The sequence below is a fragment of the Salmo salar genome, unplaced genomic scaffold (genome assembly GCF_965601325.2).
Source record: "Salmo salar unplaced genomic scaffold, fSalSal1 ptg000465l, whole genome shotgun sequence".
NCBI classification, from domain to species: domain Eukaryota; kingdom Metazoa; phylum Chordata; class Actinopteri; order Salmoniformes; family Salmonidae; genus Salmo; species Salmo salar.
This window is the reverse complement of record NW_027675394.1, coordinates 238859-260607: the sequence shown is the minus strand read 5'-3', so window position 1 is coordinate 260607 and position 21749 is coordinate 238859. Positions and strand designations below refer to the sequence as shown.

The following is a 21749-nucleotide window of genomic DNA, read 5'->3' as shown; positions in this document are numbered from 1 at the left end:
GTCCCTCCTCTCCATGTAATCTGATTCATTATGATATAGGATCAGGTCCCCCTCTCCATGTAATCTGATTCATTATGATCTAGGATCAGGTCCCCCCTCCTCTCCATGTAATCTGATTCATTATGATCTAGGATCAGGTCCTCCTCTCCATTTAATCTGATTCACTATGATCTAGTTGTCAGAGCTAGAGTGGTGTTTGTCAGACTAATCTGTCTTCTCACAAAATCGTGTGTGGAGTCTGAACGGTTTGGCCAACAAACTATTATGATACCACTCTGTTGTAAACTGTGACTCGTACAAACAAGCTGGTGTTCTATGTGTTGCTCTAGGAATTACAGCAAACTAACAGGGTGGAAAGTGATATTAGGGGTACACAGAAAAACTTAAATTAAATAATATGAATGAAAAATGAATGAACAAATGAATGAATGATATTTTATTTCCGTGTCAAATCGCCAACTGGCAACCCATCCCTTATGGGGTTAATTGCCACATAAACAAACATTACAATAATTGACTGTGGTAATTAAATGATAATTCTCCTTCCGGTGTTCTCTGCATTGGGCATCGCATGAATAGTGAAAAAAATAAGGTAAAAATCAATACATAATAGTAAATAAGGTGATGCAAACAATAATTATATCCCTAGAGCAGAACAATAATATACATATGTACACACTGTATATATGCACATACATACATATATACATACTGTATATATATACATACATAACATATACAGATAAATAAATACAGAAAAAAATAAACAGAAGGAATTTGAACCCAGTCTGACACAAAGAGAAGATTCATATGGGAGACAAGTCTATACACAATCTATATATACACATACCATTTACCACATAGAAGATTCATATGGGAGACAAGTCTATACACAATCTATATATACACATACCATTTACCACATAGAAGACTCATATGGGAGACAAGTCTATACACAATCTATATATACACATACCATTTACCACATAGAAGATTCATATGGGAGACAAGTCTATACACAATCTATATACACATGTACCATTTACCACATAGAAGATTCATATGGGAGACAAGTCTATACACAATCTATATACACATGTACCATTTACCACATAGAAGATTCATATGGGAGACAGTCTATACACAATCTATATACACATGTACCATTTACCACATAGAAGATTCATATGGGAGACAAGTCTATACACAATCTATATACACATGTACCATTTACCACATAGAAGATTCATATGGGAGACAAGTCTATACACAATCTATATACACATACCATTTACCACATAGAAGACTCATATGGGAGACAAGTCTATACACAATCTATATACACACATACCATTTACCACATAGATGAGTCATATGGGAGACAAGTCTATACACAATCTATATACACATGTACCATTTACCACGCAGAAGCTAAATATTTTTACAATTTAATTATAGGTAAACATTTTTCTTATATTCCAGGATTTATCTAAATATTCCACAAACGGAAATACACAATGGACAAAAAAAACATTTCAATTTCTCCTCATCACTCATCACATACTGCCAGGGTATATCTGGTGGTCTTTCTGGAATAAGAGCAAGCGTATGTCATGGTAGAAAAGGAAATAGAGGATTAAATCAGTTTAATTCTCTATTTCTTTAAGGTCACAATAGTTACATAGTCTTTCCTCCATTTCACCACAATACTGACCTGTATCAATACTCAGAGAAAATATCCCTGATCTTACCTGTTTCAATACTCAGAGAAAATATCTCTGATCTTACCTGTTTCAATACTCAGAGGCAATATCCATGATCGTACCTGTTTCAATACACAGAGACAATATCCCTGAAATAACCTGTTTCAATACGCAGAGACAATATCCCTGATCTGACCTGTTTCAATACTCAGAGACAATATCCCTGATCTGACCTGTTTCAATACTCAGAGGAAATATCCCTGATCTGAACTGTTTCAATACGCAGAGACAATATCCCTGATCTGAACTGTTTCAATACGCAGATGAAATATCCCTGATCTGAACTGTTTCAATACGCAGAGACAATATCCCTGATCTGACCTGTTTCAATACGCAGAGGCAATATCCCTGATCTGACCTGTTTCAATACACAGAGACAATATCCCTGATCTTCCCTGTGCACATAGAGATCTCTTGCTTTTAGGTAGGTTATACATAATATATCTCTCACACACCAATTCACCCTGAATCAAACAAAAGGTTCTCAATTTGGATTTATGATTCATCTCCTCCACCCATCTTTTTTTCATGTCGCATCAACAGTTGTTTTTTAATCATATCTATGTCTCCCTTCATTTGGTTTTGGTACAGATGTTCATAGTTACACTGTTGAAAAAGCTCAGACATTTCAGTTGCCCAGGCTTCCCCTATGGATAGATAAATACAATAATCATGAAAAAAGTCATTGATGAAAGAGACTTCAACTAGGACTATAAAATAATGAAGAAACAGTTTAACATTTTGTTATTTTATGGCTTATATTTATTGTAGAAGTTGATAAATAACACCTGGGGACAAAAACGCCTACATCTTCTGACAAAAAGTGTTAAAATGCATAACATTCCCTTTCAGGATCCATATTTTGGTGTTTATAAGGTAAAGGACACCTTATATTTAAAGCCTTTTTGAATCCACATTTTACACTAAATAAGAACTGATATTTCCCGGGGACAGAAAAGGCACCACATGGTAGGAATGACTCAGCAGAACTCCTACACTAGTTTAGTGGATTCCAAATGTTCCCTCTACTTTATTCTACATTATTAACCTGAAATACTCACTTTACTTGGAAACTGAGTTGCAGTTTAGAGATGAAACTATGAGCTGCTCTGTCATCTCAAAATGACCCTGTACAGATACTTTCTTATATTCAGTTTCAACTGTAGTCAAGGAGTCACCCTTCACATAACAACAGTAACCAGAGGGTGGAGCTAACAGTCAGTTTCAACTGTAGTCAAGGAGTCACCCTTCACATAACAACAGTAACCAGAGGGTGGAGCTAACAGTCAGTTTCAACTGTAGTCAAGGTGTCACCCTTCACATAACAACAGTAACCAGAGGGTGGAGCTAACAGTCAGTTTCAACTGTAGTCAAGGTGTCACCCTTCACATAACAACAGTAACCAGAGGGTGGAGCTAACAGTCAGTTTCAACTGTAGTCAAGGTGTCACCCTTCACATAACAACAGTAACCAGAGGGTGGGGCTAACAGTCAGTTTCAACTGTAGTCAAGGAGTCACCCTTCACATAACAACAGTAACCAGAGGGTGGGGCTAACAGTCAGTTTCAACTGTAGTCAAGGAGTCACCCTTCACATAACAACAGTAACCAGAGGGTGGGGCTAACAGTCAGTTTCAACTGTAGTCAAGGTGTCACCCTTCACATAACAACAGTAACCAGAGGGTGGAGCTAACAGTCAGTTTCAACTGTAGTCAAGGAGTCACCCTTCACATAACAACAGTAACCAGAGGGTGGGGCTAACAGTCAGTTTCAACTGTAGTCAAGGAGTCACCCTTCACATAACAACAGTAACCAGAGGGTGGAGCTAACAGTCAGTTTCAACTGTAGTCAAGGAGTCACCCTTCATATAACAACAGTAACCAGAGGGTGGAGCTAACAGTCAGTTTCAACTGTAGTCAAGGTGTCACCCTTCATATAACAACAGTAACCAGAGGGTGGAGCTAACAGTCAGTTTCAACTGTAGTCAAGGTGTCACCCTTCACATAACAACAGTAACCAGAGGGTGGGGCTAACAGTCAGTTTCAACTGTAGTCAAGGTGTCACCCTTCACATAACAACAGTAACCAGAGGGTGGGGCTAACAGTCAGTTTCAACTGTAGTCAAGGTGTCACCCTTCACATAACAACAGTAACCAGAGGGTGGGGCTAACAGTCAGTTTCAACTGTAGTCAAGGTGTCACCCTTCATATAACAACAGTAACCAGAGGGTGGGGCTAACAGTCAGTTTCAACTGTAGTCAAGGAGTCACCCTTCACATAACAACAGTAACCAGAGGGTGGAGCTAACAGTCAGTTTCAACTGTAGTCAAGGTGTCACCCTTCATATAACAACAGTAACCAGAGGGTGGGGCTAACAGTCAGTTTCAACTGTAGTCAAGGAGTCACTCTTCACATAACAACAGTAACCAGAGGGTGGAGCTAACAGTCAGTTTCAACTGTAGTCAAGGTGTCACCCTTCACATAACAACAGTAACCAGAGGGTGGGGCTAACAGTCAGTTACATGAGACAGCAGTAACGTGACATTGTTCTGAATCTTGCTTAAAAAATGTTATAGTCCTTCTTCAAGACATCTCTCTTACATTATTTTAGCTAAACTTATAATTTACTGGAAATCAGGTTTAGTTGTGTTTTTCCCCTGTAAGGTGTGTACGTGCTGGATAAGAACCAAAGGATGAGAAACCCTGAGATAAACATAAAACCATATAATGTAAAAGCTCCTCCACCATCTTTACCAGACGTTTTACTGATAACATGTAGACCTACTGATTAGTTTCCACTTTGAAAACTGCTGTCTGTCAGCAACTCAGCTCAAGTAGCAGTTCTACTAACTAGTAATATATCATTCCTGGTATTCATTCACATACTCTGTCATTTAGAATGAATTATTGTTCATAAATACTTACTTTATTTGTCAGTATTGTCCATATAGTGTTTTCTGCTCTGTCATCTCAAAATGGATCCTGTACAAAATCACATATTTACTTTCAGTCACCTCCTGGGTGGTGCAGTGGTCTAAACCACCCCATCTGAACAGTTTCTCACCAACTGGCCACCTGGTCTATAGAGACTAAATGACTATACACTCTACGCTGCACACCACATCAACGGGGATGTGGTGGAGGGTAAACCCACGTAAACGCGCTTACGCACCTTTTTATTTGTAAAATAGCGTTTACTCAACTTTGTATTTTGTTAATTATCGTTTACCACTTCTTATGCGTTTCCAGCGTTAAGCCTAAATTCCATCGTGGAAAACGGGCCCAGGTTGGTCAGCATGATAAAGAATCATATCTCAAGCCTACTCTGTCTATTGAATGTCTGACTACGACCTAACTTTATAATAGTTATATGTAGCCAAGACTTACCAGAGTCTGTACGTCTGTCCTTCAAATCAACACATTTATCCTGCTTCTAATGTTGCTGAGAAATGTGCGCTACATTTTGTAACCACAGTTACTTTCACTTTCATATGAGGAAATCACGTCCCTTCTGACGTCACCGGTGTATGGGTAAATAATGATGACAGAAGAGATCTACTAACTAGTAATAATATGTAATTCCAGGTATTCATTATCTTACTCTGTCCTTTATTGTTCAGAAATACTTTATTTGTACTTCTCTCCATATAGTGTGTTTTCCTCTTTTGTCATCTCACCATGGATCCTGCACTCAGCCGTCTCCCCACCCTGATAATAAAGTGTTTTATTGGTATCTTCCACTAGATGGCAGTAAACACCTGCTGTAACTAGACTTTACAACAGCATTCCTTATTCATAAAGGCAGTGTCTCAAAGGAGGAGTGCTGAACCAGGATCAGCTCCCCCTGTCTATGTAATCTGATTCATTATGATCTAGGATCAGGTCCCCCCTCTCCATGTAATCTGATTCATTATGATCTTGGATCAGGTCCCCCCTCTCCATGTAATCTGATTCATTATGATCTAGGATCAGGTCCCCCCTCTCCAGTAATCTGATTCATTATGATCTAGGATCAGGTCCCTCCTCTCCATGTAATCTGATTCATTATGATCTAGGATCAGGTCCCCCCCTCTCCATGTAATCTGATTCATTATGATCTAGGATCAGGTCCCTCCTCTCCATGTAATCTGATTCATTATGATCTAGGATCAGGTCCCTCCTCTCCATGTAATCTGATTCATTATGATCTAGGATCAGGTCCCCCCCTCTCCATGTAATCTGATTCATTATGATCTAGGATCAGGTCCCTCCTCTCCATGTAATCTGATTCATTATGATCTAGGATCAGGTCCCTCCTCTCCATGTAATCTGATTCATTATGATCTAGGATCAGGTCCCCCCCTCTCCATGTAATCTGATTCATTATGATCTAGGATCAGGTCCCCCTCTCCATGTAATCTGATTCATTATGATCTAGGATCAGGTCCCCCTCTCCATGTAATCTGATTCATTATGATCTAGGATCAGGTCCCCCCTCTCCATGTAATCTGATTCATTATGATCTAGGATCAGGTCCCCCTCTCCATGTAATCTGATTCATTATGATCTAGTTGTCAGAGCTAGAGTGGTGTTTGTCAGACCATGCGACATCCTGAAAATCTGTCTTCTCACAAAATCTGAATGGTTTGGCCAACAAACTATTATGATACCTCTATTGAAAGCTGAGACTCGTACGGACATGATGGTGTTCTCTGTTTTGCTCTAGGAATTACAACAAACTAACAGGGTGGAAGTGATATTAGGGGTACACAGAAAAACTTAAATTAAATAATATGAATGAAAAATGAATGAATGAATGACATTTTATTTTTGTGTCAAATCGCCAACTGGCAACCCATCCCTTATGGGGTTAATTGCCACATAAATAAACATTACAATAATTCACTGTGGTAATTAAATGATAATTCCTCTTCAGTGCTCTCTGCATTGAGCATCACATGAAGAATGAAAACAACGTAAGGTAAAAATCAATACATAATAGTAAATAAGGTGATGCAAACAATAATTATATCCCTAGAGCAGAACAATAATATACACACATACATACACACTGTATATATACACATCACATACATACATACATACACACTGTATATATACACATACATACATACACACTGTATATATACACATACATACATACACACTGTATATATACACATACATAACATATACACTGTATATATACACATACATACATACACACTGTATATATACACATACATACATACACACTGTATATATATACATCACATACATACATACATACACACTGTATATATACACATACATACATACACACTGTATATATACACATACATAACATATACACTGTATATATACACATACATACATACACACTGTATATATACACATACATACATACATACACACTGTATATATACACATACATAACATATACACTGTATATATACACATACATACATACATACACACTGTATATATACACATACATACATACATACACACTGTATATATACACATACATACATACATACATACACACTGTATATATACACATACATACATACATACATACATACACACTGTATATATACACATACATACATACATACATACACACTGTATATATACACATACATAACATACATACACACTGTATATATACACATACATACATACACACTGTATATATACGCATACATACATACATACATACACACTGTATATATACACATACATACATACACACTGTATATATATACACATACATACATACACACTGTATATATACACATACATACATACACACTGTATATATACACATACATACATACACACTGTATATATACACATACATACATACACACTGTATATATACATACATACATACATACATACATACATACATACATACATACATACATACATACATACATACATACATACACACTGTATATATACACATACATACATACACACTGTATATATACACATACATACATACACACTGTATATATACACATACATACATACACACTGTATATATACACATACATAACATATACACTGTATATATACACATACATACATACACACTGTATATGTACACATACATACATACACACTGTATATATACATACATACATACATACATACATACATACATACACACTGTATATATACACATACATACATACACACTGTATATATACACATACATACATACACACTGTATATATACACATACATACATACACACTGTATATATACACATACATACATACATACACACTGTATATATACACATACATACATACACACTGTATATATACACACACATACATACATACATACATACATACATACATACATACATACATACATACATACATACATACACACTGTATATATACACATACATACATACACACTGTATATATACACATACATACATACACACTGTATATATACACATACATACATACACACTGTATATATACACATACATACATACACACTGTATATATACACATACATAACATATACACTGTATATATACACATACATACATACACACTGTATATGTACACATACATACATACACACTGTATATATACATACATACATACATACATACATACATACATACACACTGTATATATACACATACATACATACACACTGTATATATACACATACATACATACACACTGTATATATACACATACATACATACACACTGTATATATACACATACATACATACATACACACTGTATATATACACATACATACATACACACTGTATATATACACACACATACATACACACTGTATATATACACACACATACATACATACATACACACTGTATATATACACATACATACATACACACTGTATATATACACATACATACATACACACTGTATATATACACATACATACATACACACTGTATATATACACATACATACATACACACTGTATATATACACATACATACATACACACTGTATATATACACATACATACATACACACTGTATATATACACACACATACATACACACTGTATATATACACATACATACATACACACTGTATATATACACACACATACATACACACTGTATATATACACATACATACATACACACTGTATATATACACATACATACATACACACTGTATATATACACATACATACATACACACTGTATATATACACATACATACACACTGTATATATACACATACATACATACACACTGTATATACACATACATACATACATACACACTGTATATATACACATACATATATACACATACATACATACACACTGTATATATACACATACATACATACACACTGTATATACACACATACATACATACACACTGTATATATACACATACATACATACACACTGTATATATACACATACATACATACACACTGTATATATACACATACATAATATATACAGAAAAAAATAAACAGAAGGCATTTGAACCCAGTCTGGCACAAAGAGAAGATTCATATGGGAGACAGTCTAGGTACATATCTGTTGTTCTGCCCCTGAACAAGGCAGTTAACCCACTGTTCCTAGTATGTGATGAGGACAAATTAAATGTTTTTTGTCCATTGTGTATTTCCATTTGCAGAATATTTAGGTTTTACCTTTATTTAAACTAGGCAAGTCAGTTATGAACAAATTCTTATTTTCATTGAGCTGTCATTGAAAATAAGAATTTGTTCATAACTGACCTGCCTAGTTTAAATAAAGGTAACATCTAAATATTCTGCAAATGGAAATACACAATGGACAAAAAAACATTTAATTTCTCCTCATCACATACTGCCAGGGTATATCTGGTGTGCTTTCTGGAATAAGAGCAAGCGTATATCGTGGTAGAAAGGGCAATAGAGGATCAAATTAGTTTCATTCTCTATTTCTTTGAGGTCACAATAGTTACATACAATTTACTGGAAACCAGGTTTAGTTGTGTTTTTTTCTCTCCAAAATATGAGTTACTGTAGGACTATAATAATTGTTAACAGATCTACCAAACCCAAAAGTTTTAATTTGAGAATGTTCACTTGTATGCCTCAAATATTAAACTGTCTAAAAATATTTGATGATTAGTTGAATCAGGTGTGTAAGTGCTGGTAAGAACCAAAGGATGAGAAACCCTGAGATAAACATAAAACCATATAATGTAAAAGCTCCTCCACCATCTTTACCAGACGTTTTACTGATAACATGTAGACCTACTGATTAGTTTCCACTTTGAAAACTGCTGTCTGTCAGCAACTCAGCTCAAGTAGCAGTTATACTAACTAGTAATATCTCATTCCAGATATTCATTCTCTTACTCTGTCCTTTAGAATAAATTAATGTTCAGAAATACTTACTTTATTTTTCAATAGTCTCCATATAGTGTTTTCTGCTCTGTCGTCTCAAAATGGATCCTGAACAAAAGAACAACTTTACTTTCTGTTTCAGCTCAGCCACCTCCCGAGTGGTGCAGAGTCCCGCCTCTTGCGTCACTGCAGTACCTGGTTAGAGTCCAGGCTGCATGGTTGGGAGTCCCATAGGGCGGCGCACAATTGGCCCAGCGTCGTCAAGGTTTGGCCGGGGTAGGCCGTCATTGTTAATAAGAATTTGTTCTGACTTACCTAGTTAAATAAAAGTGAAATAAAAATAAAATATCTTCCACTAGATGGCAGTAAACACCTGCTGTAACCTGACTTTACAGGAGTATCAATATGATATAAACAGCTAAACTGATCTGAGATCAGCTCTCCTATGAAGACTGTCACAGGTTTACAGCAGTATCAATATGATATAATAAGCTAAACTGATCCGAGATCAGCTCTCCTATGAAGACTGTCACAGGTTTACAGCAGCTGACAGTTGCTACTTCATCGCTACTAACTCAAACTACCTTGGTTTAAATAAAGACAATATATGTAAAGATTAAAAGGTATATAACTTATAAATCATGAGCCTCATCTTGAGGAGTATGTGATTGGATGTTATAGACCCCCATCTGAACAGTTTATTTTCCCATAGAGACTAAAGGACTATGCTGTGGCCCTCACCATCTGGCCCATAGAGACTAAATGACTATGCACTCTACGCTGCACACCACCTCAACGGGGATGTGGTGGAGGGTAAACCCACGTAAACGCACTTACACACCTTTTTATTTGTAAAATAGCGTTTACTCAACACTGTATTTTGTTAATTATCGTTTACCACTTCTTATGCGTTTCCAGCGTTAAGTCTAAATTCTATCGCAGAAACCGGGCCCAGGTTGGTCAGCATGATAAAGAATCATATCTCAAGGTTACTCTGTCTATTGAATGTCTGACTACGACCTAACTTTATAATAGTTATATGTAGCCAAGACTTACCAGTCTGTCAGTCTGTCCTTCAAATCAACACATTTATCCTGCTTCTAATGTTGCTGAGAAATGTGCGCTACATTTTGTAACCACAGTTACTTTCACTTTCATATGAGGAAATCACGTCCCTTCTGACGTCACCGGTGTGTGGTTAAATAATGATGACAGAAGAGATCTACTAACTAGTAATAATATGTAATTCCAGGTATTCATTATCTTACTATGTCCTTTATTGTTCAGAAATACTTTATTTGTACTTCTCTCCATATAGTGTGTTTTCCTCTTTTGTCATCTCACCATGGATCCTGCACTCAGCCGTCTCCCCACCCTGATAATAAAGTGTTTTATTGGTATCTTCCACTAGATGGCAGTAAACACCTGCTGTAACTAGACTTTACAACAGCATTCCTTATTCATAAAGGCAGTGTCTCAAAGGAGGAATCAGGATCAGGTCCCCCTGTCCATGTAACCTGATTCATTATGATCTAGGATCAGGTCCTCCTCTCCATGTAATCTGATTCATTATGATCTAGGATCAGGTCCCCTCCTCTCCATGTAATCTGATTCATTATGATCTAGGATCAGGTCCTCCTCTCCATGTAATCTGATTCATTATAATCTAGGATCAGGTCCCCCCTCTCCATGTAATCTGATTCATTATGATATAGGATCAGGTCCCCCCCTCTCCATGTAATCTGATTCATTATGATCTAGGATCAGGTCCTCCTCTCCATGTAATCTGATTCATTATGATCTAGGATCAGGTCCCTCCTCTCCATGTAACCTGATTCATTATGATCTAGGATCAGGTCCTCCTCTCCTTGTAATCTGATTCATTATGATCTAGGATCAGGTCCCCCCTCTCCATGTAATCTGATTCATTATGGTCTAGGATCAGGTCAATCCTCTCCATGTAATCTGATTCATTATGATATAGGATCAGGTCCCCCCCTCTCCATGTAATCTGATTCATTATGATCTAGGATCAGGTCCCTCCTCTCCATGTAATCTGATTCATTATGATTGTTTTGTCTCATGTCTTTATATTCATATAGCCTGGGGGCCATGTAATCTGATTCATTATGGTTGTTTTGTCTCATGTCTCTTTATATTCATATAGCCTGGGGGCCATGTAGCTTTATTTAAATTACCTTGTTTTATAACCTTCTTTGTTGCTCAGTGGTACTTCAATTGTCCTGACCATGTCCAATTCTTTCACACAGTAATGCTCCAGCATCCACTCAGAGCTTATGCATCTAATGCATTCCTCAAATACTGCAGAGTTGTTAAACAAGTCCCTGAGATCGTCATGTTCAACCATATTTATTTGTCAGATGAAACCTGAGGGGATCACTGTAGTGGGTCATAAATGCATCCAAAATGGTTCTGAGGTCCTCAACAATGTTATTCTGTACCGTAGCTGGGATGCAGTGTTCTTTCCTGATTTACTAAATAAAAAGACAGATATTGTTTTAGAGACCTTCAATTAGCTGCTCAGTGTTGATCTCTGTGGCTTGATCATATTCTGCCTCTAGCAGACTCTCTACATCGCTCATGTCATCTTCAATGGGATCAGTCCCAGTCTGAAATTCATCATGAGGGCAATTCTCATCTAAGTTGTCTCTTAAAATCTCTGTGTGGTTTTGGTAGATGTGTGACCGATAGATGCTGAAACATCTATTTGTTTTCCCCACACCCATTAACTCCATAGGTAATTACAACATGTGGTTCGTGCTGGTGATAGAGGACAATATGTGTGAGTAGTCTGGACACAGAGAAAGGAGGCTCGTTGCAAAGTGGACAGTTGAATAGAGTTGGCATTCTGCAGACAGATTGTGAACCTTGGAATGATGGGATGGAATCATGGAGATCATTGGTACTCAGCCACTTGCAGACATCATCAAGGGACCAGTCTTCCACAGCCACACTCTAATTCAAGTTGACACTAAAAGCAGAAGTGAAATGTATCAGTGTTGAGGCTAAAACAAAACCTCTCCTACTCTTTCCAGACAACCACCTTTCCTCCTAATGTGTATTTATGGTTGTTCTATAACGAAGCAGAGCTTTTCAGGAAAGGTGAAGATGTCCGTCTCGTCTGACTCCATATTTCTTAGTTTGGGACATTATGGGATTCTGCAGTCCCACATTTAAGTGTTCAGATAATATGATGGTCCAAATGGGGCATTAAGTTCTTCTTTCATGTCGACCCAAGTTGTCCTATTAGAGTTGTCAATAAAGAGCCTATCAGGGCAGTTATAAAGTCTTCTTGATATAATTACATGTTAGGGAGCTTTAATCCTCCCTTCTAAGTCTTTGTCTGTAAACTAGCTTGGTTCATCCTGGTCCTTTTAATAGTCCAGATGAATCATGTTGTCTCTGGTGTTAAAGGTGTAGGCAGGTATGGACATTGGAAACATGCTGCTGATGTCTTTCAGTTTAGGAGCTGTAACCATCTTTATAACATGTGTCCGTCATTCAGTTTAGGAGCTGTAACCATCTTTATAACATGTGTCGTACCCCACAATGAGATCTGTAGTTTTTCCCAGTTTTTTCAACTGAAGTTGAATTTTGTTCCTCCTTGAGGACTGTCATAGTGATGGTCAACATACCTAGATATCTACCTCTGATGGGAGCAGATCTCACTCCTGGCTGTGACTGATGGTTAACATAGGTTACCTAGATATCTACCTCTGATGTGAGCAGATCTCACTCCTGGCTGTGGCTGATGGTTAACATACCTAGATATCTACCTCTGATGGGAGCAGATCTCACTCCTGGCTGTGACTGATAGTCAACATAGTCTACCTAGATATCTACCTCTGATGGGAACAGATCTCACTCCTGGCTGTGACTGATGGTCAACATAGTCTACCTAGATATCTACCTCTGATGGGAGCAGATCTCACTCCTGGCTGTGACTGATGGTCAACATACCTAGATATCTACCTCTGATGGGAGCAGATCTCACTCCTGGCTGTGACTGATGGTCAACATAGTCTACCTAGATATCTACCTCTGATGGGAGCAGATCTCACTCCTGGCTGTGACTGATGGTCAACATACCTAGATATCTACCTCTGATGGGAGCAGATCTCACTCCTGGCTGTGACTGATGGTTAACATAGGTTACCTAGATATCTACCTCTGATGTGAGCAGATCTCACTCCTGGCTGTGACTGATGGTCAACATAGTCTACCTAGATATCTACCTCTGATGGGAGCAGATCTCACTCCTGGCTGTGGCTGATGGTTAACATAGGTTACCTAGATATCTACCTCTGATGGGAGCAGATCTCACTCCTGGCTGTGACTGATGGTCAACATAGGCTACCTAGATATCTACCTCTGATGGGAGCAGATCTCACTCCCGGCTGTGACTGATGGTTAACATACCTAGATATCTACCTCTGATGGGAGCAGATCTCACTCCTGGCTGTGACTGATGGTTAACATAGGTTACCTAGATATCTACCTCTGATGGGAGCAGATCTCACTCCTGGCTGTGGCTGATGGTTAACATACCTAGATATCTACCTCTGATGGGAGCAGATCTCACTCCTGGCTGTGACTGATGGTCAACATACCTAGATATCTACCTCTGATGGGAGCAGATCTCACTCCTGGCTGTGACTGATGGTCAACATAGTCTACCTAGATATCTACCTCTGATGGGAGCAGATCTCACTCCTGGCTGTGACTGATGGTCAACATACCTAGATATCTACCTCTGATGGGAGCAGATCTCACTCCTGGCTGTGACTGATGGTTAACATAGGTTACCTAGATATCTACCTCTGATGTGAGCAGATCTCACTCCTGGCTGTGACTGATGGTCAACATAGTCTACCTAGATATCTACCTCTGATGGGAGCAGATCTCACTCCTGGCTGTGGCTGATGGTTAACATAGGTTACCTAGATATCTACCTCTGATGGGAGCAGATCTCACTCCTGGCTGTGGCTGATGGTTAACATACCTAGATATCTACCTCTGATGGGAGCAGATCTCACTCCTGGCTGTGGCTGATGGTTAACATACCTAGATATCTACCTCTGATGGGAGCAGATCTCACTCCTGGCTGTGACTGATGGTCAACATACCTAGATATCTACCTCTGATGGGAGCAGATCTCACTCCTGGCTGTGACTGATGGTCAACATAGTCTACCTAGATATCTACCTCTGATGGGAGCAGATCTCACTCCTGGCTGTGACTGATGGTCAACATACCTAGATATCTACCTCTGATGGGAGCAGATCTCACTCCTGGCTGTGACTGATGGTTAACATAGGTTACCTAGATATCTACCTCTGATGGGAGCAGATCTCACTCCCGGCTGTGACTGATGGTTAACATACCTAGATATCTACCTCTGATGGGAGCAGATCTCACTCCTGGCTGTGACTGATGGTTAACATAGGTTACCTAGATATCTACCTCTGATGTGAGCAGATCTCACTCCTGGCTGTGGCTGATGGTCAACATAGTCTACCTAGATATCTACCTCTGATGGGAGCAGATCTCACTCCTGGCTGTGACTGATGGTCAACATAGTCTACCTAGATATCTACCTCTGATGGGAGCAGATCTCACTCCTGGCTGTGACTGATGGTTAACATAGGTTACCTAGATATCTACCTCTGATGGGAGCAGATCTCACTCCTGGCTCTGAGGTGATTTAACTTTAGTGATATCTGATTGGAGAGGGTGTATTCTATCTAACTGCACATGACTACTGGAGTAATGGATATTTATTATTTTATTTTTTCTCTCAGTTTTGCTGTTTTTACCTGCAGTAAAGGCAGTGAGCTCCTTGTTGTTTCTTGGTCTGGCAGTTATCTTTGTTATGTTATACTATTGTCACTGAATCATTTAAATCAATATGGAGGTCTGACAGTTATCTTTGAGTGAGAATAGTGTCAGCATAACAATCATTTAAATCTATATGGAGGTCTGACAGTTATCTTTGAGTGAGAATAGTGTCAGCATAACAATCATTTTAATCTATATGGAGGTCTGGCAGTTATCTTTGAGTGAGAATAGTATCAGCATAACAATCATTTAAATCTATATGGAGGTCAGACAGTTATCTTTGAGTGAGAATAGTATCAGCATAACAATCATTTAAATCTATATGGAGGTCAGACAGTTATCTTTGAGTGAGAATAGTATCAGCATAACAATCATTTAAATCTATATGCTGTCCAGCTTTGGTTTCTTCTCAGTTTTACTGGAGGTTGTAATTGTTGTTTATCTCGTAGTACTTCCTGTTCTATATTCCACTTTGTCGTTGTCTATAGTTTCACTCAATGCCAGGGGTTAAGAAATCATATATAGCGCAATGCCTTATTTTTATATTGCCAAACAGCTTAAAACAGATTTACGTCAACTTCTGCAGATCTCAGTGGTGAAATGATTTCTGTCATTCATGGTTCTGAACTCTCTGCTGGAGTTACCACTCTAATTAATCAGTTCAATGGTTTCTGTCTCTCTCATGGTTCTGAACTCTCTGATGGAGTCACCACTCTAATGAATCAGTTCAATGGTTTCTGTCTCTCTCATGGTTCTGAACTCTCTGCTGGAGTTACCACTCTAATGAATCATTTCAATGGTTTCTGTCTCTCTCATGGTTCTGAACTCTCTGATGGAGTCACCACTCTAATGAATCAGTTCAATGGTTTCTGTCTCTCTCATGGTTCTGAACTCTCTGATGGAGTTACCACTCTAATGAATCAGTTCAATGGTTTCTGTCTCTCTCATGGTTCTGAACTCTCTGATGGAGTCACCACTCTAATGAATCAGTTCAATGGTTTCTGTCTCTCTCATGGTTCTGAACTCTCAGCTGGAGTCACCACTCTAATGAATCAGTTCAATGGTTTCTGTCTCTCATGGTTCTGTACTCTCTGATGGAGTCACCACTCTAATGAATCATTTCAATGGTTTCTGTCTCTCTCTTGGTTCTGTACTCTCTGCTGGAGTTACCACTCTAATGAATCATTTCAATGGTTTCTGTCTCTCTCATGGTTCTGAACTCTCAGCTGGAGTTACCACTCTAATGAATCAGTTCAATGGTTTCTGTCTCTCTCATGGTTCTGAACTCTCTGCTGGAGTTACCACTCTAATGAATCATTTCAATGGTTTCTGTCTCTCTCATGGTTCTGAACTCTCTGATGGAGTTACCACTCTAATGAATCATTTCAATGGTTTCTGTCTCTCTCATGGTTCTGAACTCTCTGATGGAGTCACCACTCTAATGAATCAGTTCAATGGTTTCTGTCTCTCTCATGGTTCTGAACTCTCTGATGGAGTAACCACTCTAATGAATCATTTCAATGGTTTCTGTCTCTCTCATGGTTCTGTACTCTCTGCTGGAGTTACCACTCTAATGAATCAGTTCAATGGTTTCTGTCTCTCTCATGGTTCTGAACTCTCTGATGGAGTCACCACTCTAATGAATCAGTTCAATGGTTTCTGTCTCTCTCATGGTTCTGAACTCTCTGATGGAGTCACCACTCTAATGAATCATTTCAATGGTTTCTGTCTCTCTCATGGTTCTGAACTCTCTGATGGAGTAACCACTCTAATGAATCAGTTCAATGGTTTCTGTCTCTCTCATGGTTCTGAACTCTCTGATGGAGTTATCACTCTAATGAATCAGTTCAATGGTTTCTGTCTCTCTCATGGTTCTGAACTCTCTGATGGAGTCACCACTCTAATGAATCATTTCAATGGTTTCTGTCTCTCTCATGGTTCTGTACTCTCTGATGGAGTCACCACTCTAATGAATCATTTCAATGGTGTCTTGTCATCAACTGTAACAACATCATTATAACCAACATTTATTGGTTCAATTCCAAACTTGAAAATGATCAGTGACTTGAATCTTTGGAAAAGTGTATTCTCCATTGGCTAACCAAGTTCCCTAATGCTTTACTTATAGTAGGTGGGGATATTATTACTTTGAGGCAGTTTATGTAAAGGTTTGATATTATAGATATTTGGATAGTAAAGTTTCCTAATGACTAGTCTTCCACTTGGAGTAACTAGACCCGGTCCAGACAATCACCACAGATCTTTGGTTGGTGTCTCAATGTTTTGATAAACAGGCTATTTCTGTTAACATCCTGGTCACTCCCCTTACTGACCATAGAGCTGTTTATATTGACATTACACTGTTTATCTCTGATAATGTCCCTTACTGATCATAGAGCTGTTTGTATTGACATTACACTGTTTATCTCTGATAATGTCCCTTACTGATCATAGAGCTGTTTATATTGACATTACACTGTTTATCTCTGATAATGTCCCTTACTGACCATAGAGCTGTTTATATTGACATTACACTGTTTATCTCTGATAATGGCCCTTACTGATCATAGAGCTGTTTATATTGACATTACACTGTTTATCTCTGATAATGGCCCTTACTGATCATAGAGCTGTTTATATTGACATTACACTGTTTATCTCTGATAATGGCCCTTACTGATCATAGAGCTGTTTATATTGACATTACACTGTTTATCTCTGATAATGGCCCTTACTGATCATAGAGCTGTTTATATTGACATTACACTGTTTATCTCTGATAATGGCCCTTACTGATCATAGAGCTGTTTATATTGACATTACACTGTTTATCTCTGATAATGGCCCTTACTGATCATAGAGCTGTTTATATTGACATTACACTGTTTATCTCTGATAATGGCCCTTACTGATCATAGAGCTGTTTATATTGACATTACACTGTTTATCTCTGATAATGGCCCTTACTGATCATAGAGCTGTTTATATTGACATTACACTGTTTATCTCTGATAATGGCCCTTACTGATCATAGAGCTGTTTATATTGACATTACACTGTTTATCTCTGATAATGGCCCTTACTGATCATAGAGCTGTTTATATTGACATTACACTGTTTATCTCTGATAATGTCCCTTACTGATCATAGAGCTGTTTATATTGACATTACACTGTTTATCTCTGATAATGGCCCTTACTGACCATAGAGCTGTTTATATTGACATTACACTGTTTATCTCTGATAATGGCCCTGGCAGAGCATCCTAAAGGAAGATTAATATCTCTATTAAAACATGAGTTGGTCAAGATGGAGATAAACAATGTAATTACTTCTGGAATAAAGCTATAAATAACAACAATTCATACAGTAATAACTGGGAGCTTTTTAACGTTGGAAAATATGCAAGAAAACATGGGAGTATTGTTGCCAAGACGAGGAGAGCTGAAGAAGGTGTAATTGCAAAGATCACCTGTCTTGTTCAAAAGCCTGTTGAAAGTGTTTCAGAGGAGGATAAATCTGTTCTGTTTGATCTACAACACCAGTTGGATGATATTTATAGACTGAAAGCAGACGGAACCTTTGTCACCTGTAGGTAGAAATGGCTAGAGGAGGGTGGACAAAATTAATCCCGCCAAAAAATTCAGGTTGGAAAAATACCACTCTAGAAATAATACAATTTAGCAATTAAATATGACTGGTCTCATCACAGATGATACCACATTATTCTCCATCTTTAGTTCAACTACTACAGTATTGTGACGTGTCCTCAACTCTTTGTTTTGATGGCCTGGGGGATGTGAAATCAGTTGGTGAGGCTGACAGGGAACAGTGTGACGACCCTACTATAGTTGAACACATCATTTATTCTATTGAACAACTTAAAATAATACGTCTCCTGGGACTGATGGTGTATCTGCTGAGTTTAACAAAACTGTTTCTGTTGGAGGTCTCCTGGGACTGATGGTGTATCTGCTGAGTTTAACATAACTGTTTCTGTTGGAGGTCTCCTGGGACTGATGGTGTATCTGCTGAGTTTAACACAACTGTTTCTGTTGGAGGTCTCCTGGGACTGATGGTGTATCTGCTGAGTTTAACACAACTGTTTCTGTTGGAGGTCTCCTGGGACTGATGGTGTATCTGCTGAGTTTAACAGCACTGTTTCTGTTGGAGGTCTCCTGGGACTGATGGTGTATCTGCTGAGTTTAACATAACTGTTTCTGTTGGAGGTCTCCTGGGACTGATGGTGTATCTGCTGAGTTTAACACAACTGTTTCTGTTGGAGGTCTCCTGGGACTGATGGTGTATCTGCTGAGTTTAACACAACTGTTTCTGTTGGAGGTCTCCTGGGACTGATGGTGTATCTGCTGAGTTTAACACAACTGTTTCTGTTGGAGGTCTCCTGGGACTGATGGTGTATCTGCTGAGTTTAACACAACTGTTTCTGTTGGAGGTCTCCTGGGACTGATGGTGTATCTGCTGAGTTTAACACAACTGTTTCTGTTGGAGGTCTCCTGGGACTGATGGTGTATCTGCTGAGTTTAACACAACTGTTTCTGTTGGAGGTCTCCTGGGACTGATGGTGTATCTGCTGAGTTTAACAGAACTGTTTCTGTTGGAGGTCTCCTGGGACTGATGGTGTATCTGCTGAGTTTAACACAACTGTTTCTGTTGGAGGTCTCCTGGGACTGATGGTGTATCTGCTGAGTTTAACACAACTGTTTCTGTTGGAGGTCTCCTGGGACTGATGGTGTATCTGCTGAGTTTAACACAACTGTTTCTGTTGGAGGTCTCCTGGGACTGATGGTGTATCTGCTGAGTTTAACACAACTGTTTCTGTTGGAGGTCTCCTGGGACTGATGGTGTATCTGCTGAGTTTAACACAACTGTTTCTGTTGGAGGTCTCCTGGGACTGATGGTGTATCTGCTGAGTTTAACAGAACTGTTTCTGTTGGAGGTCTCCTGGGACTGATGGTGTATCTGCTGAGTTTAACACAACTGTTTCTGTTGGAGGTCTCCTGGGACTGATGGTGTATCTGCTGAGTTTAACACAACTGTTTCTGTTGGAGGTCTCCTGGGACTGATGGTGTATCTGCTGAGTTTAACAGCACTGTTTCTGTTGGAGGTCTCCTGGGACTGATGGTGTATCTGCTGAGTTTAACACAACTGTTTCTGTTGGAGGTCTCCTGGGACTGATGGTGTATCTGCTGAGTTTAACAGAACTGTTTCTCACCAGTTGGTCCCTTTTCTGTTGGAGGTCTCCTGGGACTGATGGTGTATCTGCTGAGTTTAACACAACTGTTTCTCAACAGTTGGTATCTTTTCTGTTGGAGGTCTTTTCTGAAAGCATTGTAAATAATGCTCTCCCTCCCAGTTTGACTCAAGCTCTGACTACATTAATACCTGACCCCAAGAAAGAACTGTAAATGTATTAAACTGTGATAGAGGTTCACTCTGTAAATGTATTAAACTGTTATAGAGGATCACTCTGTAAATGTATTAAACTGTGATAGAGGATCACTTTGTAAATGTATTAAACTGCGATAGATGATCACTCTGTAAATGTATTAAACTGTGATAGAGGATCACTTTGTAAATGTATTAAACTGTGATAGAGGATCACTTTGTAAATGTATTAAACTGTGATAGAAGATCACTCTGTAAATGTATTAAACTGAGATAGAGGATCACTCTGTAAATGTAGCATAAAAATTGATTTTAAACAGCGTTTGACATGCTTCTAAGTACGGTAATGGAATATTTTGAATTTTTTTCTCA

The 21749-nt window shown here is 38.4% G+C and overlaps 1 long non-coding RNA gene across 1 annotated transcript; it reads right to left on the bottom strand.

The window, feature by feature from the left end:
- Positions 1 to 421: 421 nt before the first annotated feature.
- Positions 422 to 5702, bottom strand: LOC145876143 (uncharacterized). The gene is made up of 3 exons (XR_014391438.1): positions 4685 to 5702; positions 1789 to 2410; positions 422 to 1589 (listed from the first exon to the last, which is right to left on the bottom strand). It is a non-coding gene; the product is annotated as an uncharacterized LOC145876143 (long non-coding RNA).
- Between the last annotated feature and the right edge of the window lie 16047 nt (positions 5703 to 21749).